Raw genomic sequence first — 16,673 nt, 5'->3', positions numbered from 1 at the left:
TAGCTGAGGGCGGCATTTACCCCGCTGGCCCCTCCACGCCGACGGCGTTTCCCCTGCCGGCCGCTGTCCGTTCCCTGTAACTGTGACTCTTGTCCTGGCAGAACCTTTGCCAAAGCCACCTTTGTGCTCCACAGCAGTCTGTTTTCTGTCTCGAGTATGTTTCTTTTCGGTATCCGATACCCCAGAGCTGTGTACCGTTGGCTCAGGTCTCTTCTTGAGCTTCTGCGAGAAGAGAGAGCCTTCATCTGTTTTTATCCATGTGTCTCCTGGGGTGTTTTTTTGTTGTCCTTTACAATTTAGTTTTGCCCCAGCTACTGAGGTGTTAATTTAGCTGCTTCATACGGTTCCCGATACGCTTGTGTATTTCCACATTTCTTTTCGTGTTTTTTGTCCTTTGAGACTGATCTAGTTCTGTTAAGGGACTGAGCGAGAGAGAGCGTTGAGGTGACTCCGAATGGTTGATGGTTTTACAATAAATGATTTACTTTATAACCAGAGATATTTTTTGAGAAGGGGTTCTTAAAAGATTTCGTTCTGCTTTGCCATTCCGCTGGGGTAGATGAGCCCCAGCCTTTTTTCGGGAGGCTCATTCTGCTCCTGGGCTTCTCTGGTACTGTTCCTTGAGTTGGTTGCAGATTTTGAGCTGTCTAAGCTCTTTGGGTAGGTGTGTTTTGACATTCAGAGATGGGGAGGTTTCTGGTTGAGGTAAGAGATTAAGGAGCAGTCAAAGTTGAGCAGCAGATATATATTAGAAAGTACACTTGTACGAGCTTTTGTTTTCCCTTGGGTCAGTAAGTTTTTGTTGGGTGTTCAGGGGTAGCAAGATAGTCTAATAGTGTGTTTTGGATTATTTGGTTTTGTGGGGGTGTTATGGTTTTGTCTGGGTTTTTTTGTTTGTGGTTTGTTGGGTTTTTTTGTGTGTGGTAGGTTTTTTGTTTGTTTTGTCTTGTTTTCCAGGAATTTTGACTTGACTGAAGGTAGAACCTTATATTTTTTCCACCAGTTTTGCCTGTGCGTTGTGCAAGTTGTGTCAGCGCGGCCACTCGAGCGTGCTGTCTGCCGAGAGGTTCTCCACGCGGCTGTTCATGGAGTCGCTCAGGAGTGAGTTACCTACAAAGGGAGAGTGTGTCGCTACACCAGCCACGCCTGTTTGCTTCCCATACTGCTTTTGGTGTTTGGCCTATCAGTGTCCGCCTGTGCTTGAGTCATCTGACACGAACTGTGATTTTTGTGTGTTGCGTGGTTTGACTTTTTCTTGCAGTTTAAGTAACAGGTCGAGGGTTAAGCAGGACAGTCGAGCGAGGCGTGACGGCAAAGGCGAGCAGATGGCGTCGTGTGCTGTGACGGGGCGGGCTGTGAGGTCACTCGTCTGGGATTTCTGCCTTTGGGGTCTCTGTGTTGCCGAACAAGTCAGTCAAAAGGATTTGTTAGTTTGTTTTGCGTGGTGAGCTCTTGCTTTTGGAAAGCAGTGTCCAACATCTGTGTGCCTCTCCGTATTTCCCCAGAAGTGGGCCCGGCATTGAAGGTGACGGTTCCCCAGCCATCGGGGACGGACCGAGAATGCGAGCAGGCACCTGACGTGGCCACTGACCCGGGAGGCATGGATTGGGAGGTGAGCGGAGCCGTGTTGGCACGGTAGGGGAAAGGATGAGTCTGGAATGTGGCTGTTGGTGCAGATGCGCGGTAGGGAGCCGGACACGGAAGGGAGGGGGCGAACAGAGCATCGTGAGAAGGTAGGTCAGCACGTGACAACGGAGGGGTCGTGCAGTGTGAGCACCTATGTGACTAGTTAATGAAGGGACTCACAAAACTATATGCAAAGCGGGATGTCTGCCCCGAGCTCGTTGGGCAAGGTGAGCGATGAACAGGGAGCCGTAGCAGCTGTTATTTTTGAGGTGTGGAATTGTTTGTGAGCGGGCGGCCGCTTCCAGGCGCAGGGGTCGCCTTGTCTCTCTGGTTCTCTAGGCACCGTAGGTGGCGGCGGCCACGACATCCAGCCTCATTAGAGCGTGGGGGAGCGGAAGTTCACGGCGCTTCCGAGGAGGCTGTTGTTGTGGAAGTGGCCGGCGTTGAGTGGTGCGATGCTGAGTGATGGCACCGCACGTTTGGAGATGAAGAGTATCCGTGTGACCGCAGCCCCATCCTACGTAGCCTGTGTGGCCTTTTTAAAGGATGGCTTTTGAGCCCCCAGATTTGGAAGGGAAGCTGAGGGGCCGATGCGGTCTTTGTGCGGGTGGCCGGTCGGTTGGGGGAAGCGCAGGTGGGGCGGGCAGGGGTTGTAAAATCAGCGGAGGGTACCGTTCAGAGACCGGACACGTTTGGGCCGAGAGAGGTTGTGGTGTCCTTTCTGCAAAACAGAAGCATCTGCCAGGCAGGGGAGTTCCTGCCTGTGCTTGTGCTGTTGTGTGGATTTTGTAGTCTGTCTTTGTTCCTTACTGTACTCGGGTCTCGATGTGTCTGTTGTTCTCCGTGCTGAGCAGGCACCTAGGTAGCAATATTGAGGGTTTTGCAAGCCCTGGCTCATCGGCATAATGGTAACCGAGAGCTTCCGTTCCCGCATTTTAAGTCTACTGCATAGATTTGTCTTGTGTCTTAAATATTAGACCTTTATAGAAGGTCATCTTTTTGCAGCGGTGATTAAGGCGGCCTCAATACTGCTGCTGAGGAGCAGTCTGAATACGCAGAGCCCTTTTCTGGGACCTGTTCCCTGCACCTGAACGTTCTGAGGTCTTTAAGAGTGGCTTGTCGCTCGTACATCGTCCTAGTTGTGGGTATATGGTTTTATTGCAGGTGATGATGGTAGGTGACTTCTCTGCGGATGCTATAGCTTCTTCCTCGCTGCCGTATAGATCTTCTCGCCCGGTGGCATCTCTGGGCCGGAAGTCCGTCGTCTCGGTGAGAGTTTTCTTAGGTGCCTCGATCGCGTCGCTTGTAGTATTTGTGAGCGGTGTCGGTCCGTGCACGTCGATGCCTGTGTCAGAGCTGCTCCGCCTGGGGGTGTAGCAATGGTAGAGCGGGGGAAAGAATAGCAATAAGAGTATATGGTTAATGTTAATATGCATAGACTGTTTTGGCAACGCCCGTACAACCCTCGTCGGAGCGAGTGGCCGTTGGCAGCGGGCGAGGATGGTAATTTCCGGGGTGTTTTGTGGGTGCCGAGGGGATGACCGTAGCTGCCTGGGAGAGGCAGCTAGAGTGCTAGCTGAGCAGAGGGCACCTCTCAGCTGTTCAAGCTTGTACGTGCGTGGGGCTTAACATCTGATTGAAGGTATTTCCTTTAATGGCATGCAGTAGTTGGGCTCTAGATGGTATTCCTACGTGGAAGCAAGACCTGTGGAATGGTTAAGCTGTTGCTGTGCGTCCAGGTGACTTGTTCTATCATGCTGTTCTTGCAGAGGATGAAGATGGAGCTGTGCAGGGTGATGGAGCAGAGCTGAGTAGAGCACACTAAGGCAGCGGGTCCGTGTGCGGGATTAAAGGGAAGATGCGACCGAAGGCTATTTGAGGAGCATTTCAGGCGAGCTGGGTCGCAGTGAGGGGGCGCATGGGGCTGGTGACTTTGTTCTCTTTGCTCTCAGGAGCACAGCGCTATCCCTAGGGGCTGGCAAGGTTCTAATTGTGGGGCCGGCGCCCATCGGGTGCTTCTTTTTGCGTTACAGTTTAAAGCGTGGATCGCTCTGATGTTTGAGGAGTTTCTGGGCAGTTGTCGTCTGCGGCGTCGTTCCCAGATGCGTGAACAGCTCTGCTCTGTCGCTGTCTGTTTTCAGGGAGCGTGATTTCTTCCCTGCATCCTTACGTTCTTAGGTCTTGTAGCTGGGCTTCTTGTGCCTCCTCCCTCTCAGTTTTGAGAGGAACTTCTTGTCACGGGCCCTGACGCTCTTCTAATCATTTTGGATCTCGTTAGGGCCTCCTTGCATCCCTGTCAGGGTTCTGCAGGTCCTGTTGCTGGACGAGCTCTTCCGTCCAGTTGTCTCTGTGTTTGCCGAGAGCGTTCTCTCGTCTCGGAGGCGCGCAGTTTGTAGTGTTTCTCATAGCGTTGGTGTGTGCGTTTTGTGAGTTTGGCTCGGAGCCGCCTTGCTGGCCGTGTAGAGTCGGGTAGGTGGCACAGCGATGAGAGCTTAGGGTTCATCTGTTGCTATGCTAAGGCTGTTGGGGGAAAGGTGGTACCGTCATCTCGGATGGAGTGGCCCTCCTCAGCAGGCAAGGACCGTAATCACCGTGACGTTTTGTGGGCTCGGAGGCCGTGACCGCGGCTATCTGGGAGAGGCAGCTAGAGTTCAGCTGAGCAGATTACCTCTGCAGGGTGTTCAAGCTTGTACGTGCGTAGGGCTTCATGTTTGATGTCATATGTTTGTTTTTAATGGCAGGTTATAGTCGGTGTTCAGGAACAGTTAAGGTACTGCTGTGCAACCAGGCGACTTGTTTCGTATTGGTTTTGGAGATGCCGAGGGACGAGTCGTGCAGGGCGACGGAGGGGAACTGAGGGGACCGATGTAAGCGGGTGAGTTGGTGCGTGGTGTATATAGAGGGAAGATGTGACCGATGGCTCTATGACTCCGTTGCTCCTTGCATTTGTCTTTTGTTTCGGGTTTGAAGTAGCGTAGCAATGAGCAAAGGAGGCAAGTCGAGCAAGGCGAGTGGTGATTGGTGGGCTGAAGTAGCAGCTCTTTTCTGAGGTGTTGTGTTGCTGGTGAAGTTATAAGCAACGCGTGTCGTTTGGGTGTTACGGACGGCGGGCGAGGTGCCGTGTTCAGCTGCAAGTGACGTAGGCCGGGTGGGAGGCTGTCGAGGGAAAGGGGTGCGAGACGGGGATCGGTGCGGGCAGGCTGTGGCATCGGGCAGCATCTCAGGAGGTGCCTTTTCGCTTGGCTTTTTGCAGGTGCCGCTGGCAGGCTCGGAGTGCTGCTGCCGCACGCCTATGAGAGGTCTGAGAAGGTGGGGCAGCGGCCAGCATCTAAGACCAGAGAATGCTGTGGTCCGTCGTCGAGCTCTTCAGTTTTGTAGGTAACACGTGGGCCGTCTTTGGAACGGCGTATGAGCATTAGAAGTGAGCTGGGTAGTAATGAGGAAGTCACGGGGCGGTGATTTCTCACGAGCGTAACGGTAGTTTACTGTGTGTTGATACGTTTGGTGCCACAAGCGATGACGGAAGCGGGGTGTGATGCTGGAATCTGTGCAGAGCAGGTGAGCCGATGGGCATGTTCGTTTTGATGAGGGGGGTGCTCTGGAAGAGATCTGTGTTGACCTGTGTGATACTTATTGCTGGCTCTGGGTTTTTTCCTTTTTTACATGATGAAGAGGCACCTGGCCACTGCAAGAATATCCTGGTTAGCTGGTGTGTTTCTTGTTGTGAAAGGATGCATAATCTGACCCATCTGAAAGCCCCACGGTGTGACTTTTGTTAGGAAGAGATTTTGAAGAATTGAGATATTTCTTATTCAGTGAGGTTGCATTCTATGAACTTGCCATCAGAGTGCATCTTAGAGACAGTGTCTTTGTCAGCAGAACTCATCAGCACAAGACTTGCAAAGTATTGCTTTTTTTTAAAGATAAAAAAATCCATGGTCCTTGCGGAGATCCAAGCACAGCACATACTCCAAAGGTTGATGGCATTGGTAGTGCTTGGGTTCTCAGTTGTAACAGTCGAGATACCATAAAATGCGGTTCCCCTGCATGCTTCGGTACAGCCGAACGCATTAGCAGGTCTGCCGGTCCTTCTTGGTAGCCCCATGTATTGCAACACAGGGGATTTGATTTGTGTGGTTTTTTGTTGTGGTATTATTTTTTTCCCCCCAAAAAAAGTAAAACTGTATCGGGGATCTCTTCACTCACCGATTCTTCCGTCATAAATGAAAGTTTAAAAAAAAGCTAACATCGTCTGATTTACGACGTGACTTGCGCTCTTTCAGCTGTAACTGCCAAGCAGATGTAGGGTACGATTTGTTAGGTGTACTTAAGCAGGTAGGTATTTGTTGTAAATATTTAATGAGGGGCGACTGAATGTTGTGGGGGGGTGTTTCCTGCCGGTATTTTGAGGGAGCGCTCTTAAGTATTTTATTTCAGTCTCGCTTTCGACGCGCGGTTCCCTGGCAGTTCAGCAGCATCTCTTGGGCGGGGCAGCCGGGCGGACGTCCCTCCCGACTCCGTAACGCGCCAAAACCCCCCAGTCACGTTGCTGCTGTGTATTTTGGAGATAGATAATCTTATGGCGGGCGTGAACGGCTGTGCGAGTTGAATGAACGCAGAAGGAAAATGGAAAGCTTTTAGAGCCTAGACGCTCATATTGGATGCGCGTAAACACGCGCCCGCCTTCTCAGCACAAAGTGAATTACTGAGATTTATTCTTAATTTTTTACGTTACTCTTTCAAGTTTGACACGCTTCACTTCAGGCTTCGTGGAGCCAGGCAGCAAGACGTGCGGCGGCAGGGCGAGGGCTGTAGCTGCTGCGGTGGGTCTGTAAGCGGAGGTTCCGGTTCCGGTACAACTTTGCCCCGCAGCCTCACGGGGTTATCTCCCCGCAGCGGTGCCGTAAGGAAGGGATGTGACGTTTTCCAGCACCAGCCAGAGCGTTCAGTGTTACGCGAAGGATCTGTTCAAAATGGTATCGGTTAGTCTTAATACCGTTTTCAAGCGTTCCAATCACTCTAGCTTTTAAAGGATGTGTTGTGTTTTGACGTGACCCGTTTGCCTGGAATCTTGCTGCGGCTCAATTTCCTTCCTACCCCTTATGCTGACTGAGCTCCTCCATTTTCTTCTGTGCTATTTTATTAACGTGCTGAAATATAGTTTGGGATTTCTGTTTTTCAGATGTCGTCTAAGTGTCTCGTGATGCTCAAGAGATGCCTGCCGGTTGTTAAGCGTGGTGAAGGTAAGGGGCCATCCCTCTGCCTGGAGGCTCCTGGCTCTGTCTCCAGCGGGTGCCCCGCAGGTGCGGCCGCGAGGGCTGCCCGGTGGGGAGAGTCGGGGCCCCCAGGGACCGGGGCTGTTTGTCACCCCGGGGAGCCCGTCCCAGTGCGGGAACATGTCCGAGCGGAGCCCGAGAGAGACGTGACACCGTCCTCTGGCACGCTCCTGCTCTGCCGTGGGGCAGCCGCCAGCCTGCGGACAGGGGCTGGGGGGGGCTGCAGCTGTTTGGGGGGGCTGCCCCACCTTTTAGATTTTAGCAGAGCTCCCCCTTTTCTGGGGGGTGTGGGAGGGGTGTGCGTGTACCTTTGTAAATGGCACTATTAAAGTAATGAGCTGCAGGTTGGAGCAGGTTCCCTTGTTTAGTGCCCTTCTTGGGGGTGAATAAAATTGGGGGAGTCCTGGGGGGGGTGTGATGATGTCATGTGGGGTGCCCCGGTGTCACTGGGGGAGCTGATAATGCGTCAGAGGAACAGGTGAGTGGGGGCGTCATGTAGGGGTTCCCCCCCAAAAAGGGGGGTTACAGCCCCAAAATGCCTGAAAATTCAGGGGGGCTATTACAAAAACCTCTTATATATATTGACATGTGTAATATTAATTTATAGATGCATAAAGGGATTTTGAGATAAGAACTTATCTCTCCTATATTATATAACGGATTTCGGGATACAAAAATTCTGCATCGAGATGCAGGGTTTTAAAACACAAAAGTAACTCGACCGTCTATATATCTAGATCAAAAAATAAAGGAGTTTAAAGTGAAAAGGATAGATGAAGGAATTCAAAGCAGAAGAAAGTCTGACTAGAGCGAGCATCTACGCTTAGTGTGTGTTACATAGTCTAAGTAGATTTGTAATCTAAATAGAGGTTATATAGAGTGAAATAAGCCGAGGTATAACTGTAAGTAGATGTCTAAATAGAGAAGTCGAAAAAGATTGAAGTGTCAAAGGGTAAGTAAGCAGATAGCTAGCCTAAATAGCTGTTTCATGTACGTGTTAATATGGAAGTCTAAACAGGTATGTGTAAAGAGATATTCTGTGTAAGTGTAAATAGCCTAAATAGGTGTAAGTGTAAATATAATAGCTAAGTCTAAACAGATGTTGTATGTAAATGTAAAACAGATAGTGTATATAAAATATAGATGTACTCCGTAAGGATGTGTAAGTAGACACATAGTGCAAATGTCTATGCTATGTAAGGTTTTAAAATGCAAAGAAACCACGTTGATAGAGATGTTTATAGAGAAGATTTAAAAATTAGACACACAGCCCACCCCCCAATCAACTGAAGGCACAAAAGCGCTTTCAAATGCTGCCCCTTCCCCGTTCTCCTTCTCCCATCCCGATTTGGGGCCGATTCCCCCAAATGGGGACTTTCCCCTCTGGGGCTGCGTAGGCAGCCTGGGAGCTGCTGCCAGGGCAGACACACACTCCAAAGTCCCTGAGTCTGGGTCTGCAATGGGGGGTGAAAAACCCCAAACAGGTTTGGGGGAAAGAAAACAATTCGGGGCTCTTGGGAAAGCCCACTCCTGCTGGGTTTGTGCAGTTGGAAAGGAGGGGGGTAGAAAAAGCGGGGGTGGGGGGGCGGAACCCTGCTAACCATTCTCATGCACAAAAGCAAAAAATCGCCAATTTCAATGTTGTGGAAAGGGTGAAAAAAACCCGGAAGTGAACCGTTTGGAAAAGCAATCCCAACTTTTACCTTATGGAAAAGCAAAAAAAAAAAACCCCAAACGGACAAAACCAAAGTAACCCGAACAACAACAAAAAAAGCCAAACCATCCAACCGGAAATCACCAAAACTAAATAAACCCACCGAAAACCCTAAACTGGGGAAAATTTGGGGTGAAACACCGGCAGTTTGAGGGGCATTGCTGGGGCTTCTCTGGAATGGATTCTCCGGAGCGGGTCAGTTATCTGGAGCGGATCATCTGCTGCAGGTTAGCCCAGGTGAGTTGCCCGTTGTGGATTATCCTGGGGGGACCCCCTGGTGTCAGTCATCCCCATGCATGTTCCCCATGGCGTGTCTGCCCAGACATGCCCCTGTCCAGCGGTGTCCGCCTCCTCCCCCGCCCTCCCTCTGCGTGTGTCTGTGCCCTCCCAAACGCTTTCCCCTGACACGGCCCCCCCGCATGACTTTTTTTCCCCCGGTGACGTCCTCCCTCTCCCTGGCCTCCTGTTCTGTGCTCGCTGAAGCCTTATGCTTACGCAGGATGAGCAGAGCAGGGTCCTGGCAGTGCAGAGGCGAGGCGAGGCGCTGCCAAGCCAACGAAGCCCAAGGCTCAGCAGTGCACAAGTCCTTTGCAGGTCAGCCACTGGCACCTGGTCTGCCTGGCTGCCCTGTGCCCTGACGCACAGCTGCCCCCCTCACCCCAGGCAGCCTGCCTTCGGAAGGGCAGCTGTGTTCCCCTGATTGATTTTCTTCTTTAACCCTCTAGGACCTGTTGACTTGCTGCTCTCCCTGTCACAGCCCTGATGCCGCAGGCCTACAGCAACTGATGGGGCTCACTCCGGGGGGGGTGGGGGGTGGGAAAGGGGACCTTTCTCCCCAGGTCGTTTGTGCTGCTTCTCCTCCCTAGGGCGTGGGGTGGGGGTGAGTGGGGCAGGAGGGAGGACGGTAACGGCCACCTGATTTTTAAAGCAGTCGAGACGGAAGGACTAAAATGCTCGAGGCACTTTGGTGGTGGGCGGTGCGGAGGCAACGACTGACACTGCTGGGGCTGCGGGAGTGGGGAAGGTGCAGAGAAACATGAGCTCTGCGCACGCAGTAACAGTTCCGTTATCCCGGCGAACGTGACCCAGAGCCGGCGCGGGTCTTGCCCCAGAGAAGAGTCACGGACGTCGTGCCGCTGCCGCCGTGCTGTGCTACGGCAGCCGGGAATCGCGCATGCGGAGTGGCGATGGTGGACCCTGCTGCCACCGTGCGGCCAAAGTGCGGTACCGCACCCAGAACAAACGCATGCGCAGTGGCGACGATGTGTCACTGCTCGCTGCTGCCACCGAGCGACCGAACCGCGGAACAGCGGGGGCCAGCTGCGCTACCCTGCTCGCGGCAGTCACTGAGCGCTCAAAACCGGGTACTGCAGACGGGCAGCCGCCCGTTCCCGAGGGTGAAGTTTTTTCGCTGGTCGCTGCTGCCACCGTGCAAGCAGATGCCGGTACTGCAGCCAGGCAGTTCCGTATGCACAGTGGCGCTTTACTTTCTGCTCCTGCTTCCACCGACCGCCCAAGCCCTCGTAGTGCATGTGGGCAGCCGCGCATGCGCAGTGGCGCCTTTTTGTGCTCGCTGCTGCCACCGAGCGATCAAACCGCGGTACTGCAGGTGGGCGGCCGCGCATGCGCAGTGGCGCCTCTTTCTGCTCTCTGTTGCCACCGTGCGATCAGACAGCGGTACTGCAGGTGGGCAGCCGCGCATGCGCAGTGGCGCCTTTTTGTGCTCGCTGCTGCCACCGAGCGACCGAACCGCGGAACAGCACGGGGGGGGAGCTGCGCTACCCTGCTCGCGGCAGTCACCGAGCGCTCAAAACCGGGTACTGCAGACGGGCAGCCGCCCGTTCCCGAGGGTGAAGTTTTTTCGCTGGTCGCTGCTGCCACCGTGCAAGCAGATGCCGGTACTGCAGCCAGGCAGTTCCGTATGCACAGTGGCGCTTTACTTTCTGCCCCTGCTTCCACCGACCGCCCAAGCGCTCGCAGTGCAGGTGGGCAGCCGCGCATGCGCAGTGGCGCCTTTTCTGCTCGCTGCTGCCACCGTGCGATCAAACCCGGGTACTGCAGGTGGGCGGCCGCGCATGTGCAGTGGCGTCTCTTCATGCTCTCTGCTGCCACCGTGCGATCAAACCCGGGTACTGCAGGTGGGTATCCGCGCATGCGCAGTGGCGTCTCTTTCTGCATTCTGCTGCCACCGTGCGATCAGACCGCGGTACTGCAGGTGGGCGGCCGCGCATGCGCAGTGGCGCCTTTCTGCTCTCTGCTGCCACCGTGCGACCAGACCGAGGTACTGCAGGTGGGCAGCCGCGCATGCGCAGTGGTGTCTTTTTGTGCTCGCTGCTGCCACCGTGCGATCAAAGAGCAGTACTGCAGGTGGGTAGCCGCGCATGCGCAGTGGCGTCTCTTTCTGCTCTCTGCTGCCACCGTGCGACCAAACCGCGGTAATGCAGGTGGACGGCCGCGCATGCGCAGTAGCGCCTCTTTCTGCTCTCTGCTGCCACCGCGCGATCAGACCGAGGTACTGCAGGTGGGCAGCCGCGCATGCGCAGTGGCGCCTTTTTGCTCTCTGCTGCCACCGTGCGACCAGACCGCGGTACTGCAGGTGGGTAGCCGCGCATGCGCAGTGGCGTCTCTTCGTGCTCTCTGCTGCCACCGTGCGATCAAACAGCAGTACTGCAGGTGGGTAGTCGCACATGCGCAGTGGCGTCTCTTTCTGCTCTCTGCTGCCACCGTGCGATCAGACCGAGGTAGGGCAGGTGGGTAGTCGCGCATGCGCAGTGGCGCCTTTTTCTGCTCTCTGCTGCCACCGTGCGACCAAACAGCGGTACTGCAGGTGGGCAGCCGCGCATGCGCAGTGGCGCCTCTTTCTGCTCTCTGCTGCCACCGTGCGACCAAACAGCGGTACTGCAGGTGGGCAGCCGCGCATGCGCAGTGGCCACCCTTTGTATTCTGCTCGCTGCTTCCACCAAGCGACCGAACCCCGGGACTGCAGGCGGGAGCTGCGCTACCCTGGTAGAGATTTCCACCCGCCCCTTACCCGATCGCGGCAGTCACCGGTCGATCAAAACCGGGTACTGCAGACGGGAAGCTGCCCGTTCCCCAGGCTGAAGTTTTCCTCTGGTCGCTGCTCCCACCGTGCAAGCAGATGCCGGTACTGCAGCCAGGCAGTTCCGTATGCGCGGTGGCGCTTTATTTTCTGCCCCCTACTTCCACCAAGCGCCCAAACCCTCGTACCGCAGGTGGGCAGCCGCGCATGCGCAGTGGCGACCTTTTAGCTCTCTGCTGCCACCGTGCGACCAAACTGCGGTACTGCAGCCAGCAGCCGTGCACGGGCTGTAGCGACATTTTGCCGCGCTCACTTCTCCACGCCACTTAGTGACCCCCCGCACGCTACGTGGTGACGTCACCGTGGGGGCCGGAACCGTGTAGGCACAGCCCCTAGCGACAGGTGTTGACCCCTTGCGATAGCCCGTTGAGGGCGGTCCTGATACCCCTCGCCACGCTCTTAGCAACGGGCCCTGCCCCCGGCGATGGGCAGGCGGGCCGTCTGATGTCTGACCCACCTGGCCCCACCCACCCACTTTGGTGCTGTGCGGTGCACTTTGCTCTCTGCTGCCACCCTGCCAGCCTTCATCCCTCGGGTGGGCTCGGCCCGCCCCTTTTGCGGGGCGCTGTGGGAAGGGCGGGGGCGGGGCCCGGGGGTCGAAGAGCCCCAGCCGGGGCTCGGGCAGCTCTTGCTGCCCCTGGGCTTCTCTGCCGTCGGTGCTCCCGTGTTCCCTCGGGCGGTCGCAGCTTTGGGGCTGTCTCAGCCCCCCGGGCAGGCGTGCTCTGGCGTTTAGAGAAGCGGAGGCGTTGCCTGAGGTAAGGATTCCAGAGCTTGGCACTCTTTGGCAGCATCTGTACTAGAAAGGTCCCTTGTGGCCTGCTGTGCTTTTTTTCTCCCGGGATGTTGTTTCGGGCGCTGAGGGGGCGGTGAGACGGTTTAGTGGTATGGTGTTCTGTTTGGGGTTTGTTTTTTGCTTTGCTGGTTTTCTTCCCCCTTGTGAGATCATTTCATTCATTTATCATTTCATATTATCATTTACCCCACGCCATTTCCGTCCCCTTTGGGCAGCAGCGGATCTGCTGCCGCTTCAGGTGGCCGCTTTCTCGAGGGCGAGGAGCTGGGACGACAACGGGCCGCTGCAGGCTCTGGTCAGGGTAAGAGGCTGTTCCCTGGGGAGCCGGCGCAGGGGGAGCGGAGGTACGCACGGGCACTTGTCGGTGCCCCTGACCGGTAAAGGGAAGGTTAAATTGTTAGAGTGCAAATAAATACATTTTATTTAGGGAGGAGTCGTGACTAAATTTAATCGCAGCTATTACTGAGCAAACCAGGCAGTCATTATTCCTAATCTGTAATTAAAAAAAAAATAAAGGCAGTCCTTTTTTATGCCATAAATAGAGTTGCGAGTCATTAATAGCTCAATCTAAATACAGCCGTTATTACATCAACTGCAGGCATTAATGACTCCTGATCAGAAACAAAATAAGGACAGTTTTAGAATCTACAATGAAAATTGAACTGGAAAGCTAAATTGGGAGTGGGTAATACTGAAATTGTAACAGGGCTGTTAGAAAGTTCAGAGGCAGCGACAGCTCCTGCTTCCAACCCAAGCAGTAAACGAAGCTTTAGATTCTTAAATGAACAGAAATAAAGGTGAGCTGTTAAACAGTGGCTGGGTTCAAGCGTAGGCATTAAGAAAATTTGCAGGTGCGGGTGATTCCTGACGAGAACTAACAATTCCAGAAGATTTAGATTTAAAATGACAAAGCTAATGGAGTGCCACAACCGCCCGGATGTAACTGCAGCCGCTTTGGGGGAATGCCCCAGCCCTCCCCAACCACTGCTATTAATTACTGCCAAGGAGAGCGAAAGTGAAAGTAGAAGCAGTGCAGGTGAAATGCGAGCAGTACGCTTTTCCTAAGTCATCTCTTCGTGTCAGGAGAGGAAAGAAAATGGAAAGAAGATGTTTGCAGGGGGTCTGTGCTGGGTTGCCTGCGCGTCTCTTCCGTGCATCCTTGAGGAGACATTTAGCTCGTGTTGGGCGCTCGCAGGTGGAGACAGGGCGAGCTGGAGGCAGGATCGGTGCTGGCCCTGAAAAAGGGATGGGCAACGAGCTGAGAGAAGAGGGGGCAAGGGCTGAAAAAGGGTCTCCAGTTCTGCAGGGAAGGCAGCGGGATGTGACTCGGCAACCGCTCTGAGGAGTGCAGGGTCATTCGCTGCGATGAAGTCAGGGTCTGCGGCTGGCCCGGAGAGGCAGCAGAAATCCCAAACTCTTTGCAGGGGTACCGGCCAGATTAGGGCAACACCTGAACAGTAAAACCATTTAGGGGAAGCAGAGCTGGGCTGCACCGCGTGGCCAACCTCCCTCTTCTCCGTGAGTCCCAAAGGGGCAGCTCCAAGAATGTGCTGAGAATTCATCCCTTGCGCTACAAATGAGACGTAAGTAGCACCCACCCGTGAATTTTATTTTCTCTCTCGCTCTGCGGCTCCTGCCTGCTTGTCTCTCCTCAGCGCTCACCTGCACCCGTGCTCGGATGGGGCAGCTGAGGGAAGGTGCTGCCATCTCCCCAGCCCCGGCGGACCGCCCCTCAGCTGTGTCCTCTGTCAGGGAGCGTCGTCATCTCTCCTGCCTCCCAGAGCGTGTCCTGTAGTGGCAGACGCGCGGGCTTTTCCCTGCACGCGCATACGGGAAGGGAAGCGCAGTGAGAGCTGGGCTTGTCAAAGAGTAACGGGGGTGGTGGGAAGCGTAGCTAGAACCGGAGAGCTACAGCGCAAAAGCAAAGCAGACGGGACACAAAAGTAAAATGGTGCACAGGAATGCTGAGGCGAGAACTCCCGCAGCACACAGGAAATCAGTGTCGGAATCTATTTTCTTCTGACTGCCAAATTAAAAATAATGGCACGCTTTGCAACGCTAAGCTCGCTCTGATCGTCTGAACTGTTTCTTTCCAACTCCCCACCGCCCCCAGCACACCGTTCAGCCTCCTCAGCCTGAAATGCCTTGTTTTCCTTCTTTTTTTTTTTTTTTTTTTATGACAGGGCAACTTCTGTTCCCGAGGTGGTGCCTACAGTACAGCTATCTCTTCGAAGGCAGTTTGGTTTAGGTCAGAGAATGTTTAGCCTGGACTGAATCAGCCTCTGTTTCTATTTCTGGAAATCATCGGTCCTGTGCATAAAGCCCGGAAAAAAGGAAATATGAACCAAAGGACGTGGGGCCTGCAGGGGTAGGAAAATATTTGAGAAGAGGTTCAGTGGGGAAATGACTGTTTGTCTGTGGGGCGTCCAGGCAAGCAACCCAGCTGCTAGAAAGCGGCGCTGTCCCCAGGATGGCCTCGGCGGTCCCATCGGAGTCAGGGGAACAAGGACAAGGCAGGGTGAAGCATCTGACCTGCCGTGTGGAACGTGACTGTACAAAGCACGTGTGATGCACTGCAAGTTCATTTGTTTAAACTGTGAGTTAAAGAAGGTGTGCGGTTGCTTTGTAAACAGCCGACGCTCTAAAGCTACACCCGTCTAACTGCTAGCTGTATTAAATCTATCGTATTGCTGTTTCTGCATTAAAAAAAGTAACAAACCAACACACCTATGTAAGCACGTCTAAGTACAATGGAAAACCACTGTTTAACGCGTGGCATGTGTGGGTTGTTTTTTTGGGGTGGGAGGGTGGGGTGTATGACAAAAACCTGCGAGAGACACACGCACACACGCACATGTAATGTTTAGCGCTCACCTAAACCCAAAAAAGAAAATCCACTCTTTATTTTGCAGCATTAGCATTAGCTTCCAGCGCACAGCCTGAGCGCGTACCTCTGCTCTCACCATCTGCTCCCTCTTCAACCGTGTGTGGCTGTCATCATCAGCTTGCACAGGCTTTCCTCGTGCAAGTTTCCGCGACAGCTTACGAGAAGGCCGGGAAACAAACCCAGCAAGACGCGTAGTGCCTTCCTCTATGGGCTCCGTCCAGCCTTTGTTAAAATGAGCAGAAAAGAAATCTGCTGCTGCCTTTACCCTGACTCGCTCTTACAGAGAGCATCTGACTTGACCCGCAGCAAAGCGATGCCCCAGGCAGCAGCACGTATTGGCGCGCGCCGCGGTTTCACCCACCTGTTTTACTGCGCCGGTCCTTTCCCACGGCCGATGCCGCAGATGTGGCGCGCCCCACCCCCAAACCTCTTTACGAGGGTTCCCTGGGCTCTGCAAGTCGCCTGCTGGACGTGTTGCTGATTCAGGCACGGGCAAAGTCAGCTTCTTCGCTGGCCTCGGGCCAGGGCAGCCACGTACTCGAGGGAAACTGAGAATATCTCCAGTGAGATCTCACCGGGAGGCTGGGACCTCGTCAGTAGGGGAGAAAGCCAAGCGACTGACACTGAAAGGGAGCTCTTTGCTAGGCTGTAGATCGTAAAGTTAAAAAAGAAAACAAACCTGCCTTTTTAAAAATGCCCTCTTTTGAGTCTGCCACGTTTGATACAGATTTTTAAAATTGCAGGGTATATCTCCTACAGGCCTCATGCAAAGGGAAGTGAGTACTTCTGGCTCTCAGGACAAGGGGGTCCCTCAGGAGCCCAGGCGCTCACGCCAGCCGGCATCTGGCACAGCACAGGGCAGGAGCTTTGGCAGTAGTACGTGAGCTGAGAATGAGAGTCAGGCAGCACTGCACGCTTCTCCTGTGAGCCGCCGAGGCTCGCGCGCTGTACCTTCCACAAATAAAAGGCCAGAAGAGTCAGCATTTCTGCTAGTTCCAGCCTCATCCGTACCCTCGTTAGTGTAACTGTAAGCGAGCGTCCCGTAGCGACTGGGAGCGTGGCAGCTGGGCTTCCTGCGCTGTCTTAGGTTGTGCCCTTGGAGAGACCCTTCTCCGAGCCCCGGGCTGGGTGGGCTGCGGTGCCGTTCAACGCTGAATAGGCACGAAGGCCTATAAACAAAATGTATTTATATTGCACCCATACCCGGCAGCCAACCGCCGCTTTATTTACATATTCTGCACCTCCTGACGACGCTTTTAAACTTAGCCGATATTGCC

At 54.1% G+C, this 16,673-nt stretch overlaps 2 long non-coding RNA genes across 2 annotated transcripts in view; both read left to right on the top strand.

Moving 5' to 3' along the window:
- The window catches only part of LOC142065152 (uncharacterized), a 76,452-nt gene that overhangs the window by 45,331 nt on the left and 14,448 nt on the right, over nt 1–16,673 (top strand). The window lies entirely within an intron of this gene.
- On the top strand, nt 12,234–14,974 carry LOC142065322 (uncharacterized). The gene is made up of 2 exons (XR_012663351.1): nt 12,234–12,471; nt 14,693–14,974. It is a non-coding gene; the product is annotated as an uncharacterized LOC142065322 (long non-coding RNA).

This window comes from Phalacrocorax aristotelis, chromosome 16, assembly GCF_949628215.1.
Source record: "Phalacrocorax aristotelis chromosome 16, bGulAri2.1, whole genome shotgun sequence".
Taxonomy (NCBI): domain Eukaryota; kingdom Metazoa; phylum Chordata; class Aves; order Suliformes; family Phalacrocoracidae; genus Phalacrocorax; species Phalacrocorax aristotelis.
The sequence above is the reverse complement of the archived record's forward strand: the minus strand, read 5'-3'. Positions and strand labels throughout refer to the sequence as shown.